This window comes from Schistocerca gregaria, chromosome 1 (assembly GCF_023897955.1).
Source record: "Schistocerca gregaria isolate iqSchGreg1 chromosome 1, iqSchGreg1.2, whole genome shotgun sequence".
NCBI lineage: Eukaryota > Metazoa > Arthropoda > Insecta > Orthoptera > Acrididae > Schistocerca > Schistocerca gregaria.
This window is the reverse complement of record NC_064920.1, coordinates 277,496,252-277,519,187: the sequence shown is the minus strand read 5'-3', so window position 1 is coordinate 277,519,187 and position 22,936 is coordinate 277,496,252. Positions and strand designations below refer to the sequence as shown.

The 22,936-nt window shown below is 41.0% G+C and overlaps 1 protein-coding gene across 5 annotated transcripts in view; it reads left to right on the top strand.

Moving 5' to 3' along the window:
* Window positions 1-22,936, top strand: part of LOC126340742 (uncharacterized) — a 1,108,193-nt gene that overhangs the window by 947,892 nt on the left and 137,365 nt on the right. The window contains exon 1 of one of the 5 annotated variants that reach the window (XM_050001716.1): window positions 13,778-13,855. The exons of the other annotated variants lie outside the window; for them this stretch is intronic. The gene's annotated coding sequence lies outside the window, so the exon portion shown is untranslated. Of the gene's footprint in view, window positions 1-13,777; window positions 13,856-22,936 lie in introns of those variants that run through there. 5 annotated transcript variants of the gene reach the window in all.

Here is a 22,936-nt window from a genome sequence, read left to right as displayed (position 1 = left end):
ATATATATATATATATATATATATATATATATAAATTTTTTTTAAAAATCTTGTTTCATATGTGCATTTCTTGTGCACTTGACACGTTCCATATCATATATCATAACGGCTACTGCGCCGTGCGATTGACCAATGGAACACGCAACCAACTAACTGTATAGTGACCAATTACAGGATACTGTTCCAGCGTTCGGAGTCTTCATCAAGTAGGTATTAATAATAGAAATGGAATGGCGACAGTCATTGTTAGGACCGCAACAGTTCGTTATGCTGTTACTCACGGCGGCGCTCGTACATCAGTACTTTCGCTATGGTGGGCGATAGTGACCAAATAAAGGCAACACGTCTCTCTGTTTGTCGTACAGCGTTTAAGTGGCGCCGTCATTGTGAGTCTTCAAGCGTCCCAGAAGCTATTAAGACGCGCTTGACGCTCAGCGTCTAAAGTGCGACAAGCTTCTGACTCTTTTAATGTCTCTCTAGCTGTCAAGGCCGCACGACGTTCTGCATCCAAGTTCCGGAGGGTCTGAGATTGCTCAGAGGTTTGTTGGCTCGAGTAACTTTTGAAGCTAGCAAGTTATGGGTCCTGGGAATTCCAAGACTTTAGAGTGTGTTTTAAGTAGTGAGGAGTACAGCAGTCGGAAAAAATATCGTTTTTTTAAACGTAAACCCGCTGCATTGAAGATGGCGACACAGTTACCGAAATCTAGATTTCGACTGACTGCCCTTCTCTGTACATGAAACAAATGCAGTCGCCGAATACATTAGTCCCATCCGTTTTAATTTTAACAAATTACTATTTTTCGTGTGATATAACTGCATATTAACAATTTTCGGATTTTTCCTTTACTCAAACTGTAAAAACCTTGCTTCTTGCTAAATTTTGTGATTCTAAGTCAGCGAGAAGTATTCTATACGTTTTGATGAGTGAGTCTGCGACCATCAAAATATGTAACATGGATGATCGTATCTTCCGATTGAATTGATTTAAAAGCTTACATTTTTTTTTACACCGCCAAGGAGCCGTAGATCCTATAAATTTCATCTTGATGTGTCCACCGATTCCTGAAGAAAAGGGTATTTAACAGGCAGACATATAGACAGACAGACAGACAGCCAACAAAAAGGGTTCCGTTTTACGAACTGAGCAACGGAACCTTAAAAAGATGTTCCATTCCCTAATTCACCCTCTTAGGGGCGGATTTTTTTATTTTTTTTTTAAGTTCAAAACCAACCTACGTTCTTCTTAAAAGCCCGCATCTCGTGGTCGTGCAGTAGCGTTCTCGCTTCCCACGCCCGGGTTCCCGTGTTCGATTCCCGGCGGGGTCAAGGATTTTCTCTGCCTCGTGATGGCTGGGTGTTGTGTGATGTCCTTAGGTTAGTTAGGTTTAAGTAGTTCTAAGTTCTAGGGGACTGATGACCTAAGATGTTAAGTCCCATAGTGCTCAGAGCCATTTCTCTTCTTAAAGCGCCCTTCTAGCTACCTCCATACTAAAGTTCATCAAAATCAGTTAAACTCTTTGTCAAAACGCAAGTCAAAGTTATTTACGCATTTGTAATATTAGCTTGGATGAAAGTTTAACAGAGATGTTCGGATCTTAATCAGAAATGCTTCGAAAAATGTGACGCATATTTCGCGAATGCCTGTTGGAAGAAAGAAATATTATGGTTTAACGTCCCATCGACGACGAGGTGATTAGACATAGAGCACAAGCTCGTATTGTGGAAGGATGACAAAGGCAAGGAATCATCCAGGCATTCCTCTTAAAGTATTTAGGAAAATCATGGAAACCTAAAATGTGGGAAAATGTCGGTGACCGAGGGTAGGGGGGGATTGAATCGCCGTCCACCCGAATACGAGTCCATTGTCTTCCACTGAAATCCTTAGTTCAGAGCGCTTGTCTTAGTGGATGACTGTGTAACCATCCTGCTGCCAGCATGTACCCCTCGTAAAGGCATTGCGAGAGTAAGAGATCAGAGCTCGTACAGAGGCATACAGGCAACCAAGTTTTGCTAATACTGGTACAAAGACTCTCCATCATGCGCTGGGAAGAAGCTTGTTGAGTATGTAGAAGCAAATGATCAGGCTGTTTACATCGTAGAGGACCCTATTTTGTAGATTTCGGGAGAACTTATTACAGATGAGATATGAAGTTGGTAAGCTTCCCACGATTCGAATTTTGCATTCTGACCACTTGCTGCGGCCAATTCAGGTTCGTTCAGAGTTTGAATTCTTTTCACGGCCTCGACTCCAGCAATGCGTTTTGGGATGCATTCAGCAGAAGTCACCCGCGTACACCTTGAATAACAAAGACGGACGGGGCGCTGTGGCACGCTTATTTTACTACGTATAGTTGGCAGCAACCGTAAGTGGACATGATACGCTTAGAAATGAACGTCAACATTGTCCTGCAGGGCTTATGGTCCCTGTGGATTTGATATTCGCTGATACGATAAAGCATGAAGACGTACTGGAAGGTCAGACTTTCTCTTCTACGAAAACGTAAAGTCGTATCGAACTGTTAGTTAGGAGACGACGGGAAGTTGGTTTAGCAATTGCAATTCACATCGAAGGATATGCAGTAATTTATCATTTTTATGAATTAGTCCAATGTGTATTTCGCGAAGTACAGTAGTGAAAGAAAATTGTTATTCTGAAGAGGGAGTGCAGCATTCAAATTGCAGTCCATCTACTAAATGAAGATATAAAGATGTATTACGTCAATTGAAGATCGGTTAAACTCCGAAACGCCTATTAGTTTATATAAAAATATATTTAAAAAGTGTTTGTGTGTTAAAGTAATAATGGAAAGATACAACTGGTTTGCTCTGTTCTGAAGTACAAAAGACGCTTATGCGTAGGAGCTTATGCAACGAAAAAATAGGTAATGTCGATGTAGGCAAACACTCTGTGGCCTCTGTGGCCTCTGTGGCCTTTGTGGCCGAGTGATTCTAGGTGCTTCAGTCCGGACCCGCGCTGCTGCTACGGTCGCAAGTTCGAATCCTGCCTCGGGCATGGATGTGTGCTATGTTCTTTAGGTTAGTTAGGTTTAAGTACTTCTAAGTCTAGGGGACTGATGACCTCAGATGTTAAGTCCCATAGTGCTTAGAACCATTTGTAATCGCATTACACTCTGAAGCGGTCAAATCATATTCACTGCAGTTGCAGCGCACGATGCGTTTAGAGTAGGGTTGAATCGTCCGATGGTGCCTGCACTGTCTAACGTTCTCAAGAACATCGTTCTGTTGCTGATCGCATTGTGGACCGTAGCTTCCGATCTTCCCCAGTGGAAGATGTGGTTTCACTGACGTCTTTATGCCACTTGTTGCGGCTTTCCCGTGTCTATTCACCTCCTTAGGGATTTTCATGTCGATTCTGAGCGGCAGCGTGTCCTAAATAAAATGTTTTCCTTGGCCGTCCATAATAAAACCGTGTGATTTCAACATTGGATACCGCGGTTCTGACTTCGGTAGCACAGGCGTCAAAAAGAGGGATGAAATGTGGGTAAGACGGAGCGTGACCACCTTTTCTTCGTGGGATGTGCCCACCATGGCGTTGGGCAGAATTGGAGTGAAATTTGGTGGCAGTGTGACATCAATAACAACTTACACCTCACGTGAGCTGCTGAGCTGCGGCCTTTCTTTGTTGTCGACATATTGCTGTTTTAAGCGTCGCCAAGACTGAGGGTTGTAGGCACCTTTGCGCCAAATTTCAAACTGTTGTGATGCTTCCTAAAAGTGACCTTTTCTAAGTATATTAAGCTTCAGATGCCTTGCCTGTGATATAAGGTACGATTATGACAAAATATACAAAATAAAGTTAATAAGTTTGGTAATGTTTGCAGAACAGTCAGCAGGTATTAAAAAAAACTCATAAATTTACTGGATTTAAGTTTGATACGAAAGCAAAGACAAATTTGGAAAGGGAATTAAAATTCAGGGAGAAAAGATAAAAACTAAGGTTTCCTGATGACATTGCAATTTGTCAGAGACAGCAAAGGATTTACTATAGCAATTGCATTGAATGGATAGTGTATTGGAATAATGTGATAACATGAAGAACAATAAAAAAAGCTTAATGGAGTGTAGTTGGAAAAAAATGGGATGCTAAGGTAATTAGGTTAGAGCATGAGAGACTAGATAAGGTGTAAGAAAAGAATTTCTGGAAAAGAAAATATTCTTTAATTTCCAATATAAATGCAAATTTAGGAAGTCTTGTCTGAAGGAATTTATTTGAAGTTAAGTCTTGTAGAGAAGGAAACGTGGACGATAAGGAGTTTAGACAAAAAGAGAATAGAAACTTTTGAAAAGTGGTGCTGCAGCAGAAGAATGCTGAAACAGATCGAGTAACTAATGAATAGGTACTGAATCAAAATGAAGAGAAGAGACATTTATGGCGCATCCTGACTAAAAGAAGGGATCGGTTGGCAGTACTGGTCCTGAATCATTAAAAGAATTGACAGTTTCGATATGTAGGGAAGAGTGTGTATGTGGAGGCAAAAATCTGTAGTGGGAGACCAAGGGATAACTGTAATAAGCAGGTTCAAACAGATGTTCGCTGCAGTAGTTTCGAAGAGATGAAGACGATTGCAAACGAAAGGTTAGTCTGGAGAGCGGCGTCTAACCAGTCTTTGTACTAAAGACCATAACAACACAATAACAATAAAGATAATACGGGTTGAATTATGGGTGGTAAACAAGGCGCTAGAAATGTATGTCCAGAATAATGGAATGGGATTTCCAAGAGGTACCACGAAGTGTAAAACATAGATATAATTAGAACATTGATATTGGAAATGAACCAAACGTGTGCCACGTAAAACTAGAAGAAATCAATGTAATGTCGAATAAGCATTTGCAAAGAATGGACCCGGAAATGCTACGGTCACAAATGACTCAAAACTAAAGACATACATACTAAAATTAAAACGATATCCCCGGAGAGCAAGGAAAGATGGGTAAACTGTAAGATAAGCAGGCTGTGACTGAAAGGCAGGAGAAACAAGATGATTTTCAAAATTGTCGATGTGGAACGCTTTTGGTAGATACTGATACAGAATTTTGACGCAATTGCCTAAGGCAGATCTACTTGTTTTATATACACTTTGCAATACAAATCGTTGGAAAATGAGGAACTTCATTTTTAATGAGTGAAAGTCGGTATCAGCTGCATTGCGCTAATTTTTTAAAAAATTATATTGCTCCACCTAGCCATACGACGATCTTCAGTGGCACTCGATAAGTATCTGAAGCTGTTAAAAAAATGTAGCCAACTGCAGGAATGGAGAGAGAGAGAGAGAGAGAGAGAGAGAGGGAGAGAGAGAGGGAGGGAGAGAGGGAGGGAGAGAGAGAGGGAGAGAGAGGGAGGGAGGGAGGGAGGGAGGGAGGGAGGGAGGGAGGGTCAGACAAATTTTACCATCCAAACGAATTTCCTGAGAAAGAAGTGTGCCATATGAGTGGTGCGTGCAAGTAAGGTACATTAGAGTTTCTAGTGGCCGTCGAGGACAATAGAGAAGAGGAGGAGAGAAAAAGTGTTAGTGGTCGTTTTGATGGGATCGTTTCGGCATTCGTCTCTGGTAATTTAGGAAAGGTATGGTAAATCTAAAACCGTGTAGCTGAACGTTATTTGGACCCCCCCCCCCCTCCCCCACCTTGCCCTATACTTGAACATTGATCCTAGCCCTGTATGCAACACGCAAGCGGCGCAGTGTCTGGGCACAGCCGACACGCTGTCGCCAGTAGCAGTCTGGTGGCGCCAAGAAAATACCCCCGCCGATGTTTCTGTCGTGCTGCTACTGCACTGCAGTAACAAGGGATTGCAATCCAACTTTTGTACTTCTCTGCACCAATACTTCTGTGACTATTCGAAATCATCAGTCGTTCTGGGACTCTAGTACATAAAGCTACCAAGTACCCTATATCGCGTAATTCCCAGTCTTCTTACAGTAGTTTCGGAAATTATATCGGTAATCAATGAACGGAAACTTTAAGTTGACTATTCGTGTTTTCTGAAAGCGCAGCGTTATCTGTGGTACGTGGGGCTGAAGTTCCGCAACTATCAGTTTTTCTAACATTATCGTCAGTTAGGGGAAGATTTTCCCGTTATTTCAAATGGAAGTCATAGATTGTTTTGTTACCTATAGCCCATCCAATTTCCATATCTTTCTAATTATTAATTATGGAGAAAATTACAATGAATCAAAAACAAAAAATGCGTGGTTTTACCCCACAAAATTGGACAAAGCCTCGAAGTGCAGATCTTCGTCCCATTTGAGTTAAACATGGATACAAAAAGAATGAATGCATAATAAAAACATTTAAAATAATCTTGTGCAACGTTGCTGTACTGTAGCCAAGTTACCAAACACAATATTGAACTTAAATACCTCATAAATTTGAACATAATACTTAAAAAAACTACTTTAAAAAATAATGCATTCTTCTCCACGAACAGATTCGACAGCTTCATTATCACATTGTCTGTGTCAATGAATGGCTCTTCCTGTGTCTCCTAGAATTCTTTTGTAAAACACACATTCACGACCTTCCTCTTCGTATAACGAAATTATCTTTGCCACAAAGAACCACAATGAGTTTTCGGTTTTTCCCTGCACATTTAGTACATCAAAATCATTAAGTGACAGGGAAATCTGATTGGCCATACAGACATTTCAGTAGTGGAATGTCAATTGTGACGATACGAATGAAATGATGACACAACACCCAGTCCCCAAGCAGAGAAAATAAGCGACCCGACCGGGAATGAACCCAGCTCCCTTTTGTCAGCAATACGCAGCACCAGGCTCTTCTTCTTTTTTGGATACTTCTTCGCTAAATAGTTAAGCCCACAGCTGTATCCAAGCTACTGTCATGATGTCAGAATTCCAAATCTGACTCTCAAGAATAATCACCTGGCTGTCTGACCTGGTTTCTTCCCTTTTTTGGCATTGATATAATGAAATCAACCTTACGTTGTTTTGTTTCTGTAGCACTCTCTCTTCTTTCTTTGACACGTCTTTCCTTCTCACTAAGTTTTTCTTCTCCCATGCCTTCTTCTTGTACTCGCTCTCTATTTGGCGTCAACGTTAGAAGAGGGGATTTCAAAGCTGTGTTACAACTTTTCCCCTAAATATTTATTTTAGACAGCGGAACTATATCTTCAGGTGGTATAATCTAGTATCGTGTCATATACTAGTAAAACATGAAACACTTTCTGGTGGCCAGCCTCACGTTATGACCATGTTCATATACTAACAACAACTAATAAAACAAGAATATAAAGTTACGTCAACGAAATCTGTCAACCACAGATTCATAATGTGTCCGCTATTAATAAAAACATTTTTTAACTAGCCAAACTGTGAAGTTAATGTAATATACCGTAACACGTCCCTACTATACAGGAAGTGTTGAAATATGGGAAAGGTCATAACCAACATCGTCTTGAAAGTGGGAAGTCTGCTGGTAGGCAGATGTGTGGGTTGGTGATGTACCAAAATATAAACTGTGAAGTAAGGCCAAAGAAGACAACTATAGTAGATACACAGTACATCGGAAAGACATTCATTTCAATCAGCACAACGAAAGACACACACCTCTTTAGGACACACAGCCCTTATTGAAGGATAAGACAGCAGAAAGTGTGGCCCATGACCAGAAAAACAACCAGTAAAATGAATCTACAATAACGAACAAAGCCACTTGTCATGCAGTAAATACAGGGTTAGGTGAGGGGGATATGAAAATAAATTAAGGATATATGCTGGCTGCAATTACGGGAGACTGCAGTATCGCAAAAATCGATATCAGTCAAACGGAACATCCACTACAAAACAAAAAACTAGGAAAATGTTTGTCTATGAAACAGATTTAATGACAATGGAAGCTGACGTAGAATAAATGGTTTCATGAATAGAGAAGTCCGGACGACATGCTTCAGTAGTTAAACGCAGTTCTCGTATTGCGGTAAGCAGGATTAAAATACTTTTCAGACAACCTGGTTTTGGTCTTTGCTGGTTTTCCGAAACCACTTCGGGCAGATGGCGGTGACTGAGTTCAGGGACCTACATTTCCATATGTAATGTGTCACCACGTTAATGTTGTTAAACCATGTTTTTTCTTTTTTATTTATTTATTTATTTATTTATTTATTTATTTATTTTCTTTCAACTGAACACTTGTACGAGTATATAAATGTCAAGTATTGTGTGTCATTCGACTCCAGGGACTAACGTTTAGTTACAGCATACCAGTTGTAGCATACTTCCTTAATGACGGACAAGAACACTTTTCTGTACAACGGTGTAATTCGTAAAATCTATGATCTAAGCTTGAAAATAACAGGTGTTACTTACATGTTGTGATAATGTGAGATGCCATCGTTGACCGTTCATTGCCCACAGCTGTGGCTTTTCTTTCGAAACAGACACCATCCATCCTAACTCTCGGCGGCACATTCTTTAATACTTACCTTCGTTGTTCCCTGTATTTTGCTGGACGCATTGTCTTGGAGCGGTCATTCTGGTTACTTCTTCAATGCTGCTGCTCGCTTCGCTGCGAGGCCACTTATTGTGACAAGATTTTTTAAACAAATTTCTTTCTCGTGTATTCAAAAGTCTAGAAGGTTTTCTGTCTTGCGCTTTTCTCTTACTATGTCTTCATTTACATCAGTACTCCACAATCCACCGCATCGTGTCTGGCTGAAGGTACAATGTGTCAGTAACAGTCATTTCCTGTCCCGCTCGCATATGGAGCGACGGGAAAATATCTATCTATACGTCCCAGTACGAGACCTAATTTCTTTTATTTTCCTCGCCCTTACGCGCAACGTATGTTGGCGACAGTTGAATCGTTGTCTAAACTTCCTCAGTAGTGTTTCTTCGCGAAAAGAACGTATTCACTCCACGGATTCTCATTTTAGTTTACGAAGCGTCTGCATAACAGCCGCGTGTTGATCGAACCTACTGTAACACATGTAGCAGCCCGCCTCTGAATTGTTCCAATATCTTGCTGTAATCCACTAGGGGATCCCAAAAATTCGAGCAGTACTCAAGAGTGGTCGCACAAGTGTTGTATACGCGGCCTCCTTTGTAGATGAGTCACACTTTCGTGAAACTCTTCCAGTAAACAGTCACTCCGTACCACTGACCATTCGTGCTCGTTTCATTTCATGTCGCTTTGCAACGTTGCACCTAGGTATTTAAGTAACGCGATTTTATCAAGGAACGCACCTCTAATACCGTATTCGAATATTACAAGATTTTTTCCCCCTACTCTTCTGAATTTACGTTTTTCTACATTCATCACATTAAATAGATATTCTAAGTCCTCCTTTGTCTACAGTCGCATCAGAAACAGAATCTGATGTATTTCAGTAGATTATGACAATTTTTTAAAAATAAATATCAGCAGTTGGGTTGCGTATTTATTCGTTTAATAACCAGAGACGTACATGTACGAAAAATACATGTTTAAGGTAAACTGTAAATCTAATGATACAATGGCCAAATAAATGTGAAAAGTAACGCATTTTAGTTTCATTTGGCGTGACTTTTGTAGAGGATTGTGTGATATCACGATACAGAAATTAAACTTTTGCTTTAATATTTAAAGTAATGTCTTCAAAGAAACTACCAGTTACCTGTCTCCTTGCCACTGGACAACAGCGCACAGTAATACAATGGCGAATATAACTAGTTCGAATCCTGTCCCTTCTCTTTATCAGTGTTTTCCACAAATTCCTTTCCTCTCCGATTCTGCGCCTCCTCATTCTTACCTTAACAGTCCACCTAATTTTCAACTTTCGTTAGCAGCACCACATCTCAAATGCTTCGATTCTCATCTGTTCCGCTTTTCCCACCATAGAATGCTGTGCTTCAAATGTACATTCTCAGACATTTCTTCCTCCAGTTAAGGCCTATGTTTGATACTAGTAGACTTGGCCAGGAATGTCCTTATTGCCAGTGCTAGTCTGCTTTTGATGTCCTCCTCGCTCCTTCCGTCACTGTTTATTTTGCTGCCTAGGTAGAAGAATTCCTTAACTTCATCTACTTCATGAACATCAATCCTGATGTTAAATTTCTCACTGTTCGCATTTCGGCTGCTTCACATTACCTGCTCTTAATCCATATTCTGTACTCATTAGATTGTTCATTCCATTCAGCAGGTAATGTAATTCGTCTTCGCCTTCACTGAGGATAGCAGGGTCATTAGCGAATCGCATCGCTGATATCCTTTCACTTTCAATTGTTAATTCAACTTCTGAACCTTTCTTTTATTTCCATCATTGCTTCGTCAATGTGTTTATTGCGGTTGCAAACAAAAACTTGACTGTGTGTTGAAGTTGCGTAAAACGAGTGGGTAAATCGGTTAGGATCACTGGTATGTTGGGGTATGGGAGAGACTTCTCCAGCTGCTGCATCTATGAAGGTAGTAGCTTCAGTGACAGTGTTACGAATAGTTTATATCTGCGAACGGGTAGGATCACAAAGTCACAGTCCATATCAATATTCTGATCATAATCAGATAAGCTGAAAATACAGCTTTCCTGTTTTCTGTTAAAACTAACAGCGAAGAATGAAACGAAACAATACAACGTCATAACTAAAACGAAAATATATAGCAGAAACAATTTGTGTAATAGTTCAAATGCACTGCTATCGTAGTTAAGAAATGACTGCGAGAAAGAAAATGAAATGCACATATTTACAACACAGCACAGCATTTCCTTTATCGCAGTCGGTTTTACAACACACCTGTACACTGTTCTTTTAACCTATAACCAATGTCCATCTGATCGTTTATTAGATTGTGTAAATACCTGAGGTAAATAGGTCAAGAACTTTTCGAGAAGAATTGGCAATAGATTGTCTATAGAAGTATAGATTATTCGTGGAAGATGAACATTTCGACTTGGAAGATTGTTCGCTATGAAACAACTTATACACACAAAGAGAATAAAGTTGGAAATTTTATGAACTTTGCAGATGTCCAAAACGCTTTTTATTACATTTGAAGAGGTCGTGTTAGGCGAAACTGGGAAACGAATAATATTGCAAATCTCAAGGGGAACGAATCCGTAATATTAGTTATAACGACCGCCCCTTTAAGGAATTTCCAACTGTCCAGGGATAAGGACAAACCTACTATGCATTTCCTGCACTATTAAATATTTACATAGACGGCCTTTCGAGCTAGTGGATTTTAGTTTAGTACTGACTCAGTCTTACATATCATTTTACAAGTCCGACAACTGATAGTTATACAAGGGTTTCAAGATGATAAACAGAGTGCAGATACAAATTACACACAGTCTGGAAAACGTGGTTCTCATCATCCACTCTGACAAACAACGGAAATTTTGAAGATAATTCGTGCTCTTACGTCGAAATCACCGAGGAAGTAACACATTGTTGCATGGTCTGAGAACGTCCAAAGTCAGCTGAGTACACACGCTGTGTTTCAGGCCATAATTTGCTTCCTAATGACAATGCATGTGGAATATTTCTTTGGTCAGGCGGAATAGTCATTACTGTAAGCACTGTCAACATTTAAAATCAGTCTGATTTTTATACTGAGTTTCTGTAACTTTTAAACGACGATACTGCACTAAATTGCAGTTCCTACTGCTTTGAATAGCACAAGATACTTTGAGATGGACGACGGCATGCAACTAGGAGAAATTTGTGGATATAAAAATATCACATGGAAACCTGTCTCCATATTTCCGACGTAACTACTTCTGTCCCACAAATGACCATTCAAATAAGCATTTAAGTTTCTCCCCTCGAGAGACCTTTTCACGGTTTGGATTCTTCAATTGATCACTCTCTCTGCCAAAATCCTCTTCGTTGTTTTTGCTCATAACAAAATACCGAAAACATCATCATTGAACTTCAGTACCGAACAACTACTTTCTTCATTTCAATTTATATGAGAACGATTCTTAATTGATACATTTTAAAATTTTCATTTCATATTTCTCTTAAGCGGCTGAAAAGCTGCTAAACATTTGTCGCTGACTTTGAGGTACGAGTACTTGGAACTTGACCAATGATGAGCTTGGACGTTGGTTTGAACACGAGGATGTTTCACTAGGAATGGTCCGATTGGCTTCATCCAATCTGTCATTCAGCGCACTATCATGAACACAGTGTAACTCAAATATTTCACTTGCGCACATTTCACAGTCATGTTGTTGTAGTTGTTGACGATGACGATGATGTTGATGACGACGATGACGATGATGACGACGACGACGACGACGACGACGACGACGAATAACTAGCTTAGGGCCAGCTGCTTCATTCGATTAGATTGTATGATCTGTACCTACTTTGTTTTGTTTTTCTGCAACAGAATTTTGTTTACAAATTGCAACACCTTTTAAACTTTTCACGCTAATTAAGGACACAGAAGCATGATCTTTTCCGAATGTAGTTCAGACCAAAAAGTGATTCTGCCAGCTGGAGTGGAAGGTTTTTGTTAGTCGTGCCTTTTGCTTTCTTTTGGTGATACATGAAACTTTCATTCCGTAACAGATATTTCTTTATAACTAACCGAGAAGTGAAATACCAATGTTCACAGATTTAGCTCTAAATTTTTTTAATATAACGAACTATTTTGTTAAAAACTTTCAACCCCTATTGCAGCCCCCCAGGAATTGAATTTAAAGTGAAAGTTTTATTTTTTTATTTCTCATTGAGAAGCCAACTAGAAATTTTCATATATTTATCTTTAAAAGTGCTTTCACAACCAAATAATTTCATAAAACGTTTCATCCCCTGTTTCACTCCCTTAGGGAGTTCAGTATCCTAGCCGGCCGCTGTGGGCGCTAGGCGCTTCAGTCCGGAACCCCGCTGCAGCTCCGGCGCCGGTTCGAACCCTGCCTCGGGCAGAATGCGTGTGATGTTAACGAGTTTCTCTTGTTTCGAAACGCTTTTCTTGCCATCACCAGTCTACATTTTATAACCTTTCCTTTGACCATCATCAGCAACTTTGCTGCCCAAATAGCAAAGCTTATCTACTACTTTAAGTGCCTCGTTTACTAATCTGATTCTCTCAGCATCACTTGATTCAATTCGGCTATATTTTATCATCATTGTTTTGCTTTTGTTGTTGTTCATCTTATAAACCCCTTTCGAGGCACTGTCCATTCCATATAACTGCGCTTTGAAGTCCTCTGCCGTAAATCTCAAGGTTATCTCTCCCCACTTGACCTTGATTCCAACTCCAAATATTTCTTTGGTTTCCTTTACTGCTGCTCAATATACAGATTGTATACCTACCTCATAGTTACTGCTAAATTCTTTACTCGACTCCAAGAAATGTGAAAAGGCGCGAACATAATAGAAGCTATGAGAAAGTCATTAAGAAATATGTACGAGCAACGCGAGAGCATTTAACCGAGACCGTAATGCATGGTAAGGTCTATAGAGACCTTTATAAAGCAATTGATGTGACGGAGATGATGGGATGGTGGTAATGAAGTAGAGGTCGAAGAGGAGACGTGCGTAACTTCTAACGGACGGGGCTCCCCGAAAGGCTGGGCGGCTAACAATGGCTTGTAGCGGCGGCGGCGGCACAAACGCCAGCGTCGGCTCGGGCGCCGGCGCGTGTGTTGGCCGCTGACACAGTGTCCCTCATAAGCGCGGTGCGTGCAGCCCTTCAGCGCCAGCAGGTGCGCTCTGCCAGACGCCACGCTACGCCGCCAGTGAGTCGCCGGCGCGGTGTCGGAGCATGCGCAGTGCTGGCGTCGCGATGCTTGATCGAAGCGGTCGCCGTCACACGCCAGCTGTTCGCCAGTAGTACGCTAGATTGCGCCCAGACGGGCACGGAGCAACCAGCACGCCGACGCCAGGTTAGTCGTCATTGATCCCCGTTGGGGATGTTGTCTCTGCTTGAACAATGTCGCTGTCTCGAACGTGGATGGCTACTGTTCACAAATTTCCAGTTACCGTTCGGAAATTCGATGTGGTCACTCCACCGCCAAACAGATATCCCGCGAAAATATTGAAGTTGTTCCCCGAATTATGCAATTTTTAGCACCGCGATAAGAGTTACTGAGCGCGATAAGGAATACATTTACAACTAGTATCTAACCGATATTATCAGTTATTCATGTAGGTATCTGTAGTCAACTTCGATAATTCTAAAGTAAGTCTGTACGACTAGCAACGCGGATTTTTCGACTCCAAAATGCACGTCTCAAAAGGTGACATGTCAATCAGCTCCCGTCATAATAGGGACATTTTCGCGAAGGAAGCCATCTAGATCGCCTAAAATATTTCCGTGTATTACCACTTGGGGCTAGCGGTATCATCAGATCAAAACTTAGAAATCGTTAAAGTCTCTGTGTTCACTGACAGGTGCAGTAGGCATAAATTTTATGTCAGCTGACTCTAAACTTTATTTTATAAGGACTATGTTTTGATTTGTTGATTGGCTCAAAAATGGTTCAAATGGCTTTGAGCACTATGCGGCTTAACTTCTGAGGTCATCAGTCGCCTAGAACTTAGAACTACTTAAACCTAACTAACCTAAGGAGACCACACACATCCATGACCGAGGCAGGATTCGAACCTGCGACCGGAGCGGTCGCTCGGTTCCAGACTGTAACGCCTAGAACCGCACGGTCACTCCGGTCGGCTGCTTTGGTGATTGAAGTAGCCGAAACTTTGTAATACACGAAAATATATTGACCGATCTAGACAATTTTCTGCGCAAAATCGATGATTGTATTCTCATTTTTCGAACTTGTTTCCTTTATTAGTAAAGTCAAGGAGCAATTATCAACGACAACTTCATCAACTTGTTAGGTATTGTGTTTCTAAGATTATACCATGGACATGTCGTGTTTCTTGCTCTTGGTCAATCAAAGTGGTTGGGAAAACCAATTCAATAGTGTTGCTATTTATATGCCATATGTAATGAATGCTGTTACACGAATCTTTCGTCTTAAACGTCGTGCCACAAGTGATAGGGTAGGGTGTGAAGTCACTGGATCAATAAGATTAATCTGTTTGAAGGAATCATCTTGTAAATTATCTTCAAAACCTGCACGAATTCAAGGAATTAGAAAAACTTTATTCCAGAACGATAGCGAATAACGTCTATTGTTTTGCTGCTGCACTATCTCGCTTGTAGATTGATCCTTTTGGTTGCTTTTCGTTGGCCTCACAAAGTACACGGATGTAGAGCGGCTTTGAACACTTGCTGCTCTTGTAGTACTGGTATGCGCCACATCACATTTGGTTTATAACTTCTGATACGCAGTGCGCGAGGAAAAACTGTTCTTGGTTCCTCAGCCTTCAAGTGTAGATGTTCTCATCTGCTTCTGCTATTTTCTGTTTCGGAAGCATGGAACCTGAAGAAAAATACACATAGAGTGCCTTACTTTTATTGAATCACTCTCGTACTTATTATGAATATATAACGGCAGTGAAGTAATCTTAGTTCCAGCTTCGCCGGTTTTCCAAATTTACTGCTTTGTCCAGGCTTGTAGAGAAGAATGGATTGACGTGTTCTCAGGCCATCAAACAGATAGCGTGACTCTGCCTCGCAACATTTCTCGCTCTACCGTCTGTTCAGTGCCGTAGAATTCTCACGCGTTGGAACAATGGTAGAAGATACAATGCAAGAGCGTGTTGTAAATAGCCTCTCTCGTAGATAAGAAGCGTTATTTTGTTATGGTTCAGTATAACTTAAAGTGCCTGTTCGGTAAAGTGTAACTTTAGATCATGCATTTTCGAATAAGTACTTCAAAATATTTGGTTTTCACTTTTTTGTCGTTATCCTTTCTGTAACATCATAACAGAAAAATTTCAACATTCACATACTTGGCGTTTTTCCGCTTTTCCTTGAGTGTCCTTGGCGATCGCTGATTTTAGGTTTAGGAGAGTTTTTAGGAGAATAAACTTGTCTGAATACACATTGTAATTGCGGCTTTTATCTAGATTAATTTTTTTGAGTAAAAATACCGCAATTCGTAACGACTGTTTATTTGTAATCGATCAGGTTATACCATTGATTTTAGCATCAAGGAGCAGAGCTACTACGGAAGGGGAGACGACTTATGTTTTTTAAGGAATAAATACTGTCGCTGCTACGTATTGTTCGCTCTTCTGTCTTTTAAATGGTTGGAGCAGCATCTGCTTTTCAAATGGTTGGACCGGCAGGCAAAGTCTTTTTCTCATCAGTGTTAGGACCAGAATAGACGAAGATCTGCGAAGAAAGTATCATCCGAACTTACAATGGGTGTGTTTTGCGGAAAGCTAAATTGTAATGACTGGACTGGTACTTGAACACTATTTTGAACGCGAGGCTCTTGGTCTGACCTCTGTATCGCTGTGTCCTGTCCGTATATCACGCACAAAAGTTAAAAAACTTATCGTTCTCTGGTAATATTGTGTACCGAAACCGACTAAGAATATCCATGTTTATCCTGGCAACAATAAACTTTTTGTATCATTCGATGTCAATACTGGACGCATTAAAGCCACACCAAAAACGTTCGCATTTGCTATGAACACTAAACCTCATCGACTGAATGTACTGATTGACCCACGAGGAATAGTAAATATCTCAGGAGGTATTCCATACAACAGGTGTCAAAATTTTATTGTTTTTAGAGATTCAGTTGTTAGAATGTAATCACAACTACTACTCACAGAAAGTGTTCTGGGAGCCAAATAATTGAGTTCAAAGCTGATTTTCATGAATTCCACACCAACTTCAATGCACTTTCGAATTCCCTTGACAATGGCGCGTGTGGCGTTTCTGCGCTTGGTTGGGAGTTAACGTTATGAGGGCCAGCATTACACTTATTCAGAAAGATGAATTCGTCTCTTATGCTTACCTTTTCTTTGTAGACTTCGCCTTCCAACCATCACAGCAGGGAAAAATATAAAGGGGCGAAGGTTCGGGCTCTTTGATGGCCAAGAAACCTGACAGTTTCTGCTGATCCATCTTCCGATGAACGTTAGGTTTAGATGATGCTTCACCAGACACAGTAAATGTGCAGGGTCTCCTAGGCAAAAACCTCATCCGATGAGGCTGGAAGATCGATTTGAAAGAAGTATTACGTAACAGAACGATGTAGCAACACAACAGACTCACTCAGCTGACACTCTATCATACAACACCACACACGTGCAGTGAAGCACTGTTGAAAATGTATCTCCAGAAGACGTGGGTTTTTATCGAACCACCGATGTGAGTTAAGACTGTTACTAATACCCTCACTAGTGAAAGTGGCTTCGTCAGTAATCAGTACTAATGACGTCACTCCGGGAGTTGAGACTGGATAACGACAAAATTCCAATCGTCATTTTCATCTCTTCCTCCAACTCGTTGAATCCGCAATAAGTGAAAATGATAGAGCCGGTGCACGCCTAATGTTTGTCGTATTCTTATGCGTGGAACACCGATGTGTTAGAAGGATTAAGTTTTGCTAATCGAATTTTGTCTTCCAAATAATCCACATTCTGTTCACTTGCAATTCAGATGAAATAGGACTGCTGGACACTGTGTCAGTCTCATTCCATTTAGTGGTATCACGAGTGGGAAATCGTCTACCTTACTATACTCCATTGCTACCTTCGCAGGTTCGAATCCTGCCTCGGGCATGGATGTGTTTGATGTCCTTAGGTTAGGTTTAAGTAGTTTCTAAGTCTATGGGGACTGATGACCTCAGATGTTTAAGTCCCATAGTGTTTAGAGACACTTGAATGTTTCCATTACAAAGCACGTACACAACAACCATATGCCGCACTCTGTATTTGTAAGTACGTGCAGCATGCTTAAACAATGATGTGGAATTAGGCAATTGATCACAACAATAGTGGAAAAACTGAATAATGTAAACTTAAACACAACTTCTCAGCATCAACATGAAAGCGGGAATGACACTCTACAAAGAAATACTTAGTAACTGAAGCACCAACACACGAAATGAAAGCTTATCTCTGGGCCACCTGATATATGGAATGTTTAATTCGAACTAATCTGTACTAGCACCAACTAAAGTATCTACAGCAGAGGCAAATATGGGTACTCTATTTTGTTTTTGCCTTAAAGGAACTTTATTTTGGTAAAATTGTAGATTCTTGACCTTCATTAACAATTACAATTTCCCGTCACATTTATGTGATCATCTTTCAACGGCCTGGATAACCATCTTTTGCAGCTCACGCCGCTGGAAGAGTGTCATTGGGGTTCTGGAAGGTACCGACAGGGATGTGGAGCCATGCCAGCTCCAGTGCTGCTACGTACCTGGACTGAGGATCCATGGCGCAAACAGCACGACCGATCGATCGATCGAGACGCTCCTACAGATTCTCGACTGCGCGTTAGTCAGGGCAGTTTGGTGGCAAGGATGCTCTTCGAACCACGTCCGTACACTGCGAGCTGGTGACACGTTTCATTCTCCCACTGTAGATGCCATCGTGCCGAGGAAAAACGAACTGCATGTAGAGGTGGACGTTCAGTTGCGATATTGGCGTGCAAACTGCAGCCTTCTTCGCCAATGAATAGCAGTCAGCAAGGGTCATGTACCCGGCGTCTGCTGCGGAGGCCCAAATGCAGCAACGTTCGCTGAGCGGTCGTTGAGGAGACAGTATTGCTAGCCACTTGGCTCTTCTGAGCGGTCAGTTGCTCAACAGTTGAACGTCAATTCGACCGTACACACCTCAGCAGCCATCTTTCGTCCCTGCCATCAATGGACCGTGGTGCACCATAGTTGCTCAAAATGGCTCTAAGAAGGACTATGGGACTTAACATCTGAGGTCATCAGTCCCCTAGAACTCAGAACTACTTAAACCTAACAAACCTGCGACCGTAGTAGCAGCAGCGCAGTTCCGCACTGAAGCACCTAGAGCCACTCGGCCACAGCGGCCGGCGCACCACAGTTGCCCCGGCGCTGGTTTCGAATAGCTCCATATTCCATGCATTGTATGCTTTATTCACGGCAGCACGCACACTGTTTCCACACCGTCTTCACGGAAGTGCTTCCACCCTTGGTCGATGAATCGCCCTGTTTTCGCATTACAACGACGACTGCACTCTTTTTGCGTCCTCTCTTCCTGATAGTGCTGCCGTCTGCCCCCTGTGAGTGGTTCTTGCAAGTTGACTTACAGCACAGGTGGGCACATTAATCTGAGTGGAACACGTATGACAAGTTCACTAAAAAGACGAAACGGTGATTAATATTACTTATTTCTGTTCGAAAAGCTCATAAGATGGCACTGTAATAATTGTGTGCAAGTATGGATCCTCTCCCAAAAAAGTACAAAAATTCTTTAATGGTGTTTTGATGAAACTGAATGGTAGTCTGGTATAGAAAGCGTTTAAACTGAATTTCAAATCGGAAAGCTTGCTGTTCGCCCCGCTTCTGCTCACTGGCCAGCCCCTAATCTTGCAAAAATATCACGACCGTTTCTTAACAGCGCTTCTGTCAAGGGAGTTGCTCAACTGAACCTTATATGGCGGTCTAGTGGTGAGACTGCTGCTTTGGGTATCTGAGTGGAATTTCTCTTCTTAATATTGGCTACGGAGACCGAGTCAGATGATATAGTTGCTGAACAGGTCAAAGAAAACTTGAAACTCATTTCAAATAGGTGCAACACTGATAAAACTTTAGTTAGTGGTGAGTTCAAACTACCCTAGATATGTGTGGGGAAAATACATGTTTTAAAGCAGGTGGCAGGCATAAAAGATCGTCTGAAATGATACTAAATGCTTTCACAGAAAATTATATCGAGTAATTAGTCCAATAGCTCACTCAAAATTTTCATGGTTGCGAAAACAAACTTGACCTCTTAGCAGCAAATAATCCTATCCAAATAGGGAGCATCATGACAGATACAGGAGTTAGTGACCACCAGGTTGTTGTAACTAAATTGAGTACTATAACGTCCAAACCCACCAAAAACAAACGCAAAATACATCTATTTAAAAAAACAGGTAAAAATTCGCTCCACGTCTTCCTAAGAGAGTCTTTACTTCTTCCAATCTCACTTCTAAGCGTAGAGCGGATGTGGTTTAAATTCAGAGAAATAGCATCACTGGCAATTTAGGAATATATACCAGATAAATCAATAAGAGACTGTACTGACCTCCCCGCCCCCTCTCCCCTTGTACACAAAACGATCAGAACACTGTTGCAGAAGCAATGAAAAAAAAACTGTTTATTTGACTAAAGGTGTGCTTCTAAAAGTAGGCTAGGATTCTGCTTTCCAGATATCATTCGCCTACCGCTGTGACCGAGCGGTTCTAGGCGCTTCAGTCCGGAACCGCACTGCTGCTACGGTTAGATTAGATTAGTTTTGCGTTCCATAGATCCGTGCTAAGGAGATCCTCGTGGATGTGGAACATGTCAATTTTTAAAATTTTTTTAAAGCTGAAATATCAATTTTATGAGTGCATACAATACATCATTTTTTTGCTAAAATAACACTACATATAGTATGAGTATATACAATACATCATTTGTTTCTATTAAGAAATTCATCAATGGAGTAGGAGGAGTTAGCCACTAGTAAGTCTTTCAGAATCCTTTTATACTGATCTTTATTTGTAACTAATTTTTTTGTGTTTGCTGGCAAATTATATAAGATGAGTGTTCCTCAGTAGTGAACCCCATTTTGAACTAAAGTAAGTGCTTTTAAGTCCTTGTGGAGATCATTTTTGTTGCTGCTATTGTATGTAAGTATGTCGCAAGTTCGAATCCTGCCTCGGGCATGGATGTGTGTGATGTCCTTAGGTTCGTTAGGTTTAAGTAGTTCTAAGTCTAGGGGACCGATGACCTCAGATGTTAAGTCCCATAGTGTTTAGAGACATTTCAACTAGATGTCATTATGAAATTATTTTTGACTATGACAACCTCCTTCCGCCATTTCCCGTCCCCTTCAGGGTTGGCATTGTTATATAGGGTGTAAGGGTATTAGTGCAGGTATTTCTATTGGTGGCTGTGGACGGTGTACGGATAAACATTACATGAGTATTTGTCATTTGCAGACTAATAAATATAGCTATTACTACTCGGATGATTTTAAGTTGGGTAGTACCTCGATGTACATATAGCAAGAGCAAGCCGTTAATATTTACTCTCCCATCGGCGGCAGGTCAGGTGTTAAAGTGTGTACCCAAAACGGTTAGTTTACACTTACAGGCGTAGTTCACTTAGTGGTGAAGTTATGACCGTAAAGAAGACGTCGGGCCTTAAGGTTTGTGACGTGTTTGTGATATGGTTGTTCGACGCAGATAAAAAAACAACAGACGTGTGTACATATTAGGGTACCACATACAAAAAATATCTGCACCTATAAACCCAGTTCTAAGCAAAGAAGGGAAAGCAGAAAGGTGGAAGGAGTATATAGAGGGTCTATACAAGGGCGATGCACTTGAGGACAATACTGTATTATGGAAATGGAAGAGGTTGTAGATGAAGATGAAATAGGAGATATGTTACTGCGTGAAGAGTTTGACAGAGCACTGAAAGACCTGAGTCGAAACAAGGCCCCCGGAGTAGACAACGTTCCATTGGAACTACTGACGGCCTCGGGAGAGCCAGTCCTGACAAAACTCTACCATCTGGTGAGCAAGATGTATGAGACAGGCGAAATACCCTCAGACTTCAAGAAGAATATAATAATTCCAATCCCTAAGAAAGCAGGTGTTGACAGATGTGAAAATTACTGAACAATCAGTTTAATAAGCCACAGCTGCGAAATACTAACACGACTTCTTTACAGACGAATGGAAAAACTAGTAGAAGCAGACCTCGGGGAAGATCAGTTTGGATTCCGTCGAAATGTTGGAACACGTGAGTCAATACTGACCTTACGACTTATCTTAGAAGAAAGATTAAGGAAAGGCAAACCTACGTTTCTAGCATTTGTAGACTTAGAGAAAGCTTTTGACAATGTTGACTGGAATACTCTTTCAAATTCTAAAGGTGGCAGGGGTAAAATACAGGGAGCGAAAGGCTATTTACAATTTATACAGAAACCAGATGGCAGTTGTAAGAGTCGAGGGGCATGAAATGGAAGCAATGGTTGGGAAGGGAGTAAGACAGGGTTGTAGCCTCTCCCTGATGTTATTCAATCTGTATATTGAGCAAGCAGTAAAGGAAACAAAAGAAAAATTCGGAGTAGGTATTAAAATCCACGGAGAAGAAATAAAAATTCTGAGGTTTGCCGATGACATTGTAATTCTGTCAGAGACAGCAAAGGACTTGGAAGAGCAGTTGAATGGAATGGACAGTGTCTTGAAAGGAGTATATAAGATGAACATCAACAAAAGCAAAACGAGGATAATGAAATGTAGTCGAATTAAGTCGGGTGATGCGGAGGGAATTATATTAGGAAATGAGACATTTAAAGTAGTAAAGGAGTTTTGCTATTTGGGGAGCAAAATAACTGATGATGGTCAAAGTAGAGAGGATATAAAATGTAGCCTGGCAATGGTAAGGAAAGCGTTTCTGAAGAAGAGAAATTTTGTTAACATCGAGTATAGATTTAAGTGTGCAGAAGTCATTTCTGAAAGTATTTGTATGGAGTGTAGCCATGAATGGAAGTAAAACATGGACGATAAATAGTTTGGACAAGAAGAGAATAGAAGCTTTCGAAATGTGGTGCTACAGAAGAATGCTGAAGATTAGATGGGTAGATCACATAACTAATGAGGAAGTATTGAATAGGATTGGGGAGAAGAGAAGTTTGTGGCACAACTTGACCAGAAGAAGGGATCGGTTGGTAGGACATGTTCTGAGGCATCAAGGAATCACCAATTTAGTATTGGAGGGCAACGTGGAGGGTAAAAATCGTAGAGGGAGACCAAGAGATGAATACACTAAGCAGATTCAGAAGGATGTAGGTTGCAGTAGGTACTGGGAGATGAAAAAGCTTGCACAGGATAGAGTAGCATGGAGAGCTGCATCAAA